Here is an 11,697-nt window from a genome sequence, read left to right on the forward strand (position 1 = left end):
CTTAATAGGCCGGTTGCCATCGGGCCTTTTGGGCCCATTCCAATTAGTGCTTATATGTGTGACCTTATAGGATTAAATTATTTTAGTTGTAGGTCCAATCAATATTGTCCTACTAATCACATTTATTCCCTAGCAAGCAAATATGATTACTAAAATAATTAACTTATTATCTTCATAATTAATTCCTATTTGTATTTAGTAATTGCCGGAAATGTCTAAGGACATAATTCCTTCATACTTGGACCAAGGGCATTATTTCCTTCAATAATAGAGTTCATGTCCTTTGGATTTAGGTGTAGGTTTGGGGGTTGTAGTGTTAGTTGTTTGATTAAGTAAGGGGAAACAAACTATGGGAAGGTCTGTTGTTATTGGGTTTGGGAGGTCCTTTGGTCGTGGAGGGTAGCTTTTGTTATCCCTTCTTTTAGGTTAGCGTTAAGAGTTGTTCTTGGCGCTTTCAAAAACCAGTATCTGAACGCTGCTCCCCATTTTATGGGGTTTCATAGCATGCTAAACAAGTTCTATTTCGATGCTTGTGTGCAATACACAAGGTCTATGAGCCTAGGCCGTAGCATGGTTTCTCTGTCGTCCCTTTCCTTGTTTCCCAAGTTCTGCAGGTTCTTCCAAAAGTCTCCTAGTCGTAAGTGGCCTATCATCAGCACCATCTACTATAAAGAAAACTCGGTCGCAAGTTGCCTTGGCAGGACACCGCATCAAAGGTGGTGTAAGCAAGGCATTTTCAACAATCAGGGGCTCAAGCGAGAAGATCACATTGCCCTTTCATTGTTTGTTTATGTTTACTTTGTTGGTTTAATATGTGTAATGGTCTATAAACACCTTAGTTTTGTTGTAGAATTTAGTGTGTACGTAGTTGTGTAAACCTCTTTATTCTATGTAAAATTCAGCCTATGTTAAAAAAAAAAGTAAAAAAAAAATAAAAAATAAAACATACACTTTTTTGGAAAGTGATTTTTGGCGGGAAAAAATCGCTCCAGGAATTGACACGTGTCATTCCTAGTGTCTCTTTTAATATATAGTAATAAATATGCATGATGTATTCATTAAGAAATGAAAAAAATATCACATAAATTTTATGTTGCCACGATAGATATGTCAAAATCATTTTTATATCACTAATATAGTAAGAATCGATTATCCAAAAATAAAGAGCATAACATACCAACCAATAAATAAAGAAATCCTAAAAGAAACAGAGGAATTACGAAATACGGAGTATAATATTAATTGCATAAATACAGAGTATATACAGTATAAATTATTTTTTTGCCCTTCTGATATCTTTAACAAAATCTCGACGAGGAACTACCGAACAAGGCATATAATGCCTCATCTAAAATAAAGTTAAGGTACATTTCGATGAATGAAAAAGAGGTGAATTCAAGCCTTTGCACCCACGACGGTTTCTAAGTATTAAGTGGACTCGTAATCAAATTGGACAAAATAAAAGTGACTCTTATTACTATTTTACATATTATTTTCAATAATACAAGTGACTCTTATTACTATTAATTAGCAGCGTATGGAATACAAATAACACACTAACTAATTAATACTCAAAAGGTCTTGCGCGCACAAGATGTACAATAAATTTATTGTACGCCAAGATAACTTTTATGCAGTTTTTGTAATTTTAACCTACTTTTTTGTACATTGTTAGTGATTGATAAATAATTTTAAAGGGTTAAATGATTAATCTATACATTATTAGAGCATCTGCAATAGTTGTAACTAGGGACTAGCTTGAAATTTATAAAAGTTTCAAGCTAATAGCTAGACCATTGGAGTGAAGGTAATAAATTAGCTTGGCCAAGCAAATTAGCTTAAATAAGCTAATTTGTTTGACAACTAGCTCCCAAATTTGCCAAATAAATAAGTAACAAGTGGAACAAGTAGGACCAATTTAAATAATAAGCTATTTGTTAGTCATTGGAGCATAAATTAGCTAGACAACTAGTATAGTACCCGTGCGATGTACGATTTATGATATGAATAATAAGTTTGCATATCTAAACTATAGCTATAAACAATTATTATCAAAATAGAGCTTATAGATAATCTTCTTATTAAAACTAATGATGGATAGATCTGTTACTATCCCATTCCGCGTCTTATTTATTTAACAAATTCAAATAAAATAAAATAAGGGTACATAGATATATTTATGTTCTTCCCCTTTCATAACCCATGTCAAACATAAATTTATTCTCATCCGCTCTTTACTTCGATAGTCATACCCACTTAATACTCCCCTATCATCTACATCATTACCCGATCATTTAACATCTACCCCCACCATATACTTTATTCAGCTAGAGATAACTTCAAAGCGGAGTGGGGCTGGTCTCTCAACACCTAGCCTAAAATCTTATGTGACATAACAAGCTAATTGTCAAATTAGCTTACCATTAGAGATGCTCTTAGTGATTTTGAAGAAATAATTTTATGCAAATGAAAATTTTTATCACTAAAATATAGATAACTTTTATATCTATTACTATATACTAAAAGAGACACCAGGAATGACATGTGTCAATTCCTAGTGCGATTTTTTCCCGCCAAAAACCACTTTCCCGAAAAAAGTGTATCTATTTTATTTTATTTTATTCTCTACCTTTATTTATAAACTATTTATGTATGGAAATAAAATTTAGTTTATAAATTATGGCAATAATAGATACGAGGTAATAATAATTATTCTAAATTAGTAATATTTTAGTCAAATCGTTATATTAATAATGGAAAATATATCACTCAATATTTTGATAAAATTACCATATTAACATTTTAAATATGCACATTAAATGAATAAATTTAAACAAGTATATGTTAAAAATGTTATAACTATGCAATCGTTTGGGAGATATTTTTGAAATTTTTTATCAAAATCCATGTGTGCACGGGATCTAATCTAGTATGTATATACATAAATGTAACTTTAAAGCATTTTAAGTCAACTTTTACTCCGGTGTACGGTATTTATTGTACACCACTTTTAAATAAGAATTTGTGATTAATACTTCGACCGATTTTTAATACTTGCAACGTTTGGACTTTTTACACTATTCATATAGGGGGTGTTTGGTTAGGAGAGGTTTGAGGGAAAAAGAGCTTTTTGGGGTGAATTAGAGGTTTGACCTTTAGAAAAAGCTAATTGGGAGTGTTTGGTTAGGAGAGGGTTGGAAGAGAGTTTTGGGGTGAAAAAACTAATTTTGAAAAAGCTCAATATAGGAGCTTTTTGCAATTAGAGGTTTGAGAAAGTGGATGAAAATGACTATTTTGTCTTACTATTGCCTATTATTACAACCACTGTCAACCTTGGTACCCTAGATATTTTTCTCCTAAAAATATTACTCACACTTTCTTTCCATATTTACTAGATTCGTTTTTTGTTGTAATAAATTTTATATTAGTACTTTGAAGCAATTGAAGTATATTGCAATCATACTTCAAATTTCATTAGTAATATTTATGTATTTGAAAAATATATATTAAAAAAATTAAATAAAGAATAATTTAAAAAATATATATTTTTTATTTAGTCAATGTTTATTAGAAAAATATAGAGAGAAAAAATTAACACAATAAAATATTCGGATTTTTCATGAAATACCCCCGAGCTTTGGCGAAATTCACCAAATGCCACTCGACTTTCAGAAATTCATAAAATACCCCTATTTCAATACTTAATGTACCAAGTACCCCTTAATGACATCATCAACCCTAATTAATCCAATTAGCACTTAATGAACAAATTAACCCCCTTAATCGACCCACCCATAAATTAACCCACTAACCCACCCATTTTTTCCACCCTTTCTTTCTCTCTTCCTTTCCTCCTCACCCCTTTCTCTTCCTCACCACCACCACACACACCGCCACTGACACCGAGGAAGAAAGGAAGGGCGAGCAACGGCGGGGGAGACTGGGTTACGCCGGCGGCGCGTGGCTGGCTAACCCGGATCTACATTTGGTGGGCGAGGCGAACACAACAACAGAGCGAAATCAGAGGCGAACTCAGCAACGGCGGGTCGATTGGGTGACCTAGCGAGCATAACAACGCACTACTAGAGGTTGAGCGATCTGAGTCTTTCAATTCCATTTCCAATTGGGTAAACCGAAATCATATTGCCCATCTAGGCCAGTTAGCACACGATCGAAATCCATGATATGAAGTTTGAAATTCTCTCTTTCCCCAGGCCAGCATCAAGGAGAAGAAAGTTGGGTTTCAAGTGACTCACATGAGTCACTATAACTTTAATTTTGGCTCCTACAACTTGCATTCTGCAATTGAAGGAATTCGATATACTGAAATTGAATTAATTGCAGGCTATGTATGTACATCACTATCGGTACATACACTGTTAATTGCAGGCTTGTGCAAGTTGGTGTCAGTGGTGGTAGCGGTGTGTGGTGGTGGTGAGGAAGAGAAAGGATTAGTGGGTCGGTTTTCTGCGTTGGTGGGCGTCGACTAGAGTGTAGATGTGTTACTTTGGTGGGCGTCGACAAAGGTGGAGGTGGAGGAGAAGCATGTCATAAACATGGCTGCCATGATAGTTGAGGGGGTCAATGGGAGAAGGAAGGGGAAAGAGAAAAGAAAAATAAATGGGTGGGTTAGTGGGTTAATGGGTGGGTTGGTTATGAGGTTAATTAGACATTAATTGATTGATTTATTATGGGGTTGATGACGTCATTAGGGGTATTTGGTACATTAAGTATTGAAATAAGTGTATTTTATGAATTTCTGAAAGTCGAGGGGTATTTGGTGAATTTCGTCAAAACTCGGGGGTATTTCATGAATAATCCGTAAAATATTTGTCTGATATTAATAAGAAACAAAGTATGTGAATGTCCTTAATGGTCATTTTACATATTAAACAACTACTCCCTCCGTATTTATTTAAGGGATACACTTGCTATTTCCGGCCGTATTTATTTAAGAGATACACTTGCCATTTTTAGTAACTTATCAACCCCACCATCTAATTACATAATACATCTAATTTACCATATGATCCACCATCCTATTAAACAAATACTCCCTCCGTCCCGGAATACTCGACCCGATTTGACCGGCACAGAGTTTAAGGGACTTGAATTGACTTATTTAATTTAATAGGTAGTAGTTGATAGTGGGGTATTATTTTAATGTAGTTAGTGGGAAATGTGTAAAGGGGTGGAGTTGGGGGAGAGTAGGGTTGAATTTTTAATTATTTTTTGTATGGAGTAGGTGGTAGGTGGGTTAATAGGGGTGGAGTGAGAAATAATATAATATTGTTAGAATATTTCCAATTTTAGAAACAGGTCAAGTATTAAGGGACGACCCGATAAGGAAAACAGGTCAAGTATTCCGGGACAGAGGGAGTAATTTACTTATTAAAATATCTACCCAACCCCACCCCCACTTCCCACCCCAAAAAATGACATGGTCTCCACTTATTTACTTATTAAAATATCTACCCAACCCCACTTGCTTTATTATTTTATTTCATTCAATTCTTTTTCTTAATACTCGTGCCCGACCAAGTGTATCCCTTAAATAAATACGGAGGGAGTAACAGCTAATTTACCAAACACTTTTACACAATCAGCTAATGCAACCAGCTAGTCAAATCAGCTAATGCAAACAGCTAACATCTAACAGTTAGTCAAATCAGCTATCAGCTATCAGCTAACAACTCCTAACCAAACAGGGCCTATAATCTATTTTGACTATTTTTTTGCGTTTTTTATATAAGATAAAACATAACCATGTGAGATCTTGTTAGATTCATCTCAATGTGTATTTTCAAAATATCAACTTTTTATAATTTTTGCATAAAGAGAATTTAAGATATAAATTACCAAGCTTATAATTAATATGTTTGAAAATAACAAATATTACGAGTATTAAAAAACGGAGGAAATACCAATCTATATATTATACTAAAAGAGAGGAAATCAACGTGGAGCTGAAAAATGTCGCTCTCTGATTTGCCTCTCTTTTAGTTATATAATATATTTTTTTAATTATAAAAATATGAAAGATATTATTGTCTTTGTTTTATTTTTGTTAAATAATATATTGTAATATATAAACATATGGTATACAAATCATAGACCTTTTTTACTCTTCAAACTGAAATCTTATTAAAGAAGATAAAGAGCTAGAGAATTAACTATAGGAGGTATATAGGGAAAATATATTACAGATACATTTTTATCATTTATAACTAACTGCATTCATTGTAAATGATAAAAATGTACTATGGATAATGCCATAAAATTTCATCAATATTTTAACTAACAATCTTTTACTAAAAATTTTACAACATTGCTAACATATACGGAATATATGTATAACGAATCCCCTCAAAAAAAAAATTATGTTTCCTGAATATCAAAACTATATCTTACTAATATGCAAGCATAACAACGAACTTTGACTTATTGAGATATATAATCTCTGAGTTCTATAAAAAAAATATGCATTTTGCATCAGATGCTATCTAAATTATGTTGATATATGTCTAAGTATTTAGGGTTTTTTTTATAATATTGCACATATTTGAAAATATCGATTTATGCATATCATATTGGATGTTACGGAGTATTGTCTAACCCAAATATTTCAAGAAATCGGGTGTAATATTGAATGTCGGTTCTCTTTTTTCTTTTTCACTCCTCTATTTTAGCTTTCACCTCTCACATTCTCCATTTCCACTCTAATATAGGATTATGAACTGAAAACTAAACTTAAACACTTGCGCCATCGACATAGTGAGAAAATTCAAGCTTGAACTTCGTCGTAGTCTCATAATATAAGAGTACTTAACTTTGTAATTTTATTAGGAAAACTTTATAATTTTTAATTTTCTTAGGGAAACTTTATAATTTTTTAGGAGAGGAAATCAATATCTATATATCTATATTCTATATAATATACTAAAAGAGAGGAAATCAATGTGGTGATGACAAGTGTCACTCATTGATTCGCCTCTCTTTTTAATTAAAAAATTAATTTTTTTTTGAGGGAATTAGAATATTTTATTTAAGGAAGTGTATTATTTATTTTGATTACAAATCCTAAAGATTCTGTTTATAATATACATTCTAAAAATATTTTCCGGCAAACAAATCAATTATACGGAATATATATTTCAGTTCATTATCATATTTCGAAATATGTTTTGGCTTATAGTTCAATATCATATTACGAAGTATGTTTTCAAAGTACGGTTTATGAAATTTTTTTCTACAATTTAAAGAAACAATTCCCAAACTCTTCCCAATGTAAGACCACCAGTCCACCACCCAAACCAATGCAAACCGATCTATAACATCAAAAACAAAAAAAGTAATTCAATACCAACAATGTCAATAATCCATAAAAGAGCTTCATTGTTCAACATTAAACAACACGAGTAACAACCGAACAAGGTTGAAAGAAAAGTTTGTTATTTTTATTAATAGCGGTATAACGCCTGTTTGATAGAATCAAACAACTAAGACACTATTTCTTTTTAATAGAAATTGTTTAATAGAATCAAACAACAAAAAGTATTGCATACTAAATATTTACGTTCAAGTAAATTTGAACTATCTAAGCTATTGTGCAAATAGTTTGTCGTATCTAAATAGATTAAAAAACACGAGGAACAACCGAACAAGGTTCAAAGAGAAGTTGGTTATTTTAAGTTATCTTATTTAAGGAAAAATATGAACTAAAGAAAATATTATTGTTTTCCAATATAAATCTTAAAGATTCTGTTGATAATAAACATCCTAAAAATACTAAGTAAAAATAGAAAATAGAAAAAATAGACAAGTTAATATTCTATTCCCGTGCTTATGTAAACGACATGTAAATAGAGCTTATAATCTAATTAAATTATATCGTAATGAGATTGTTTATGTTAAATTGCCTATATATTGCAAGTTATGCCTATTTATTATATTGCAATTTTTTTTGACATATAAATTGTCAATATTCAATATTAATATTTAGATTCTATTACGTGCTTATCTAAACAGAGAGGGGAGAGAAAAAGAGAGCAATTGTCTGATAAATATAAATTTAATGTATAGGCAATTTAACCATGCTTATGTTAAGCACTCTTACGATTAGACAATAGAGTTTAATACTCTTACAATATAATTTAATTAAACTACAATCGTTTAATAAAGTGTTTATTAACATAAGGGATGTTTGAATATGTATTTACTTAAATCAATAAATGACATTCTTAATCTCCTTGATCTAATTATTTCACACTTTTAACATATTTCATATTTTTGTTGTAATTATTTCACACTTAGAACATGCTTCATAGTATCGCCTTGATTTAAGTATGTACTATAGTATTTTTTTTATAAAAATTAAATTATTAAAACAAAGATGAAGAGAGAATCAAATATATCGTAAGAACATATTTCATATTAAAAGAAAGATGAAGATAGAATCAATACGGAGTATATTGTACGAATATAATATAAAGATTTTAATTTTAAAAAGACATATTTTGTAGACTTGCATAAAAATTGAAATATTGCTGATTACATACTAACGAGTATCTATATGAAATGCAACAAACTTCCAGAAAATAAATTTCAACAACCTTTGACATAAATAATTTTTTGTCCAAAAAATAATTATCTTATACAATATTATGGAAAACCTGTATATTATCTTATATCAAAAAAATTGAACATGCAATATGTGTACTATGACGTATATTAATACTGAAATATTATAGCCGCTATTATTGTATGGATAGCGAAATATGTTTTTATTACACAACATAGAAATAGATTAGATGAAGAATATACTACTCTGTATCTATCATCCAAACAAAGCCTAAGTTTAAAAGGAATAAGAAAATAGGCAAACGAACAATTTAATTGAAACCTAAACGTATGTAAGGATGACACATTATGTGATTCAAATTTTTATATGTTCTATATTGATATTTTCCTCTTTACCTCCTCTGTAAGTTGTGTATTGCGAGACTTTGTTGCAAGTTAAAAAATTAAATATATGAAATTACCAATTGGATTTACAATTTTTTGTTGTTTACAACAAATGACATATTAAAAAATGACATAGAACGGATTAGGGTATGACTTATTCATATCTTAAAGAACATTTAAATCCCCTGTTATGAAAAGTAATTCAATGAATTCAAAAAAGAGTAAGGGGAAAAATTGTATTGCTTTGTTGTTGGACATTCAAAAAATAAGTAAATGGGAGTGTAAAAGAGAATTTCAAAAGCCATATACATATTTGCAATTTTATTAATCTATTAACATATACATGTATATAAAGATGCATCGGTGTGGAGCTGTAGACACCTACTTTTGTCCCCATTCCCGAAAGGGAAAGGTTCGATGATGAAAGCATAAATCTCCACTTGACAACGCATCTCCTATAAAATAAACGAATCTCAATTCCCCATTTCATTTCACCCGAAACCTGCTATTTATGGAAACCTGATAAAAATAGTAACTGCCGTAAAAGGTAGCTTCTAAAAGTGGCAAATCATAAAGGATAGAAACCTGTCAGAATTAGGTGTTGCATTCCAACATAAATCCTAAATGAGATAGAAAACTGCGAGAATCCTATTCCTAATATGATTCGAAAATAAGAGTTACGTATTAATTAAAATCCTAACGAGCCTAGAGTTCGTAACGGGCCCAGACGCATTCCGTCATAAAATTGATACGCGCTAAAAGACTCGATTAAGTCTCAAACTCTACGGATTTCAGGAATCCGAATCTGACTAAAGAAAACAGCCCAGACCCTATTTTCAACGCCTGGCTCTGGGCGCCGAAATCGTCGGCGCCCAGGCCTGGGCGCTGAAAATACCTGGGTACGTGTTTTTTCCTAATTCTTTATGGATTAGAACTCTGCAATTCTATCTTTCCACGAACTCTTCCCTATAAATAGACCCCTAAAATCGACGTGAAAGAAACACACAACACACAATTATATTCTGAGTATTGACTCCAACCCTTAGCCTAAGCCTCACGCTGCGAAATTGTTCACGCGTTCTGTCGCAATCGATCCATAAATCGAACAGAACGTATCCTGTCCCATAATTGAGATTCATTAAATAAAAAGGAGAAATAGCAAAGTCAAAGTGGTTAGTTTTCTGAGAACCGTGACGCACCTCTCAAGGGTGCGTCGTAATGTGTCCCTTTTCGATGATTTAACTGCTTTCCTCGCCCTTTTTATGAACTGTTAAACTAACTAAATCTGATTGTTCTATCACGCCTAACAAATATAATATTTTTGGGAAATCGGATTATCATGCTAGGTCCCTTAATGCTATTTAAATCAGATAATCACGATCGAATTAGTATTATATGTTGCATATTGCTAAAATCAACTCAGATTAGTTTAATAGTTAACGCATGTCCCTTCAATTATTTATGCTGAGCTAGTAAGGATATCCTGCCTCTGGAGTTATTGAAGAGCGAGTACTCCTCTCGGTAGTTACAGTCCCCCGAACCCTCAATCTCTACCTTGCGGGTGTATATTGAGAGATCCCCACACCAGGGATCACAAGGGAACCTACGGCCGTCGTGGTCAAACATAATTGCACTCCCTTTATGTCACGATAACCGGGTTTTGTCAGTTTTTCTCATTGTCGTTAAAAACTGAATGGCGACTCCTATATTACTAGTCAATTGGGTGTATACTCACAGGAAATCCAATTACACTTGATTGAATAAAAAGAATCGTCACACCCACGAGGGACGAGGTCACGCATTAGCCTCGTGCTTTTTCGACCCCCTCACAGGAGCTGACAAGTGTCACTATCTAATTGTATTGCTTTATTGTTGAACATTCAAAAAAAGAAGAAAATAGGAGTGCTAAATAGAATTTCATAGTCCATATTTATTAGGACAAAGTGTTTTTTAGCACCTAAAAAATCAAAATTTTGTTTTTTACCACCTAAAAAAAATCTTGTATTTTACCACCAAAAAAAAAAATATTTTTTACCACCTAAAAACGAAAAAATTGAATAAGATGTTATGTGGGGCGACTACTTGTGAGTTACTTCGACTTGAAATCTCCTATTGTTCGATTGCTACCGCTTTGCATTTGCTACGCTATTATTTCCAACAAGGGTTGTAGTTTATCAATTAAAATGTAAACATCTTCACTATTACTCAATAAGTAGATTGATTTTAAATTAGGGCCTAAATTGATATTAAAATTTTATCGTGAATCATGAAAGTGATAATGAACTATTTCATATATATGTAACTTAGTTATCTAACGCAGGAATGAAGGAAAGTTTTTGACCCTCAACATGATTGACCCCATCATTGATCCTAGGTGGCTAGGGATGGAGATAAGTTTTGTGGGTTATGGGAATGAAAAGTTTATCTGATGCGGGTGATGAGGTTATCTGCCGTAGGTAGTACCTGACAGCTTCAATTATCCTTTATCTAATTGATTATAAGTATATCAATATTTTTTTTAATACTAACCTACATATTATAATTTCGCACATTTACTCAATCACCGGCCTAATCAGATAACTAAGTTGCCAAACACTCTAGAACAATGTTTTAAAATTCAAAACATTCATACCAAAAAAAAAATTGTCGGACCAAGGGTGAGCTTGAGGCAGGTGTAGATTTTAGGGTGGGTGAAGGAGCGGGATGAGTTTTATTTTGTGCCCCGCGAGGGTG

The sequence above is a fragment of the Spinacia oleracea genome, chromosome 1, assembly GCF_020520425.1.
Source record: "Spinacia oleracea cultivar Varoflay chromosome 1, BTI_SOV_V1, whole genome shotgun sequence".
Lineage (NCBI taxonomy): Eukaryota > Viridiplantae > Streptophyta > Magnoliopsida > Caryophyllales > Amaranthaceae > Spinacia > Spinacia oleracea.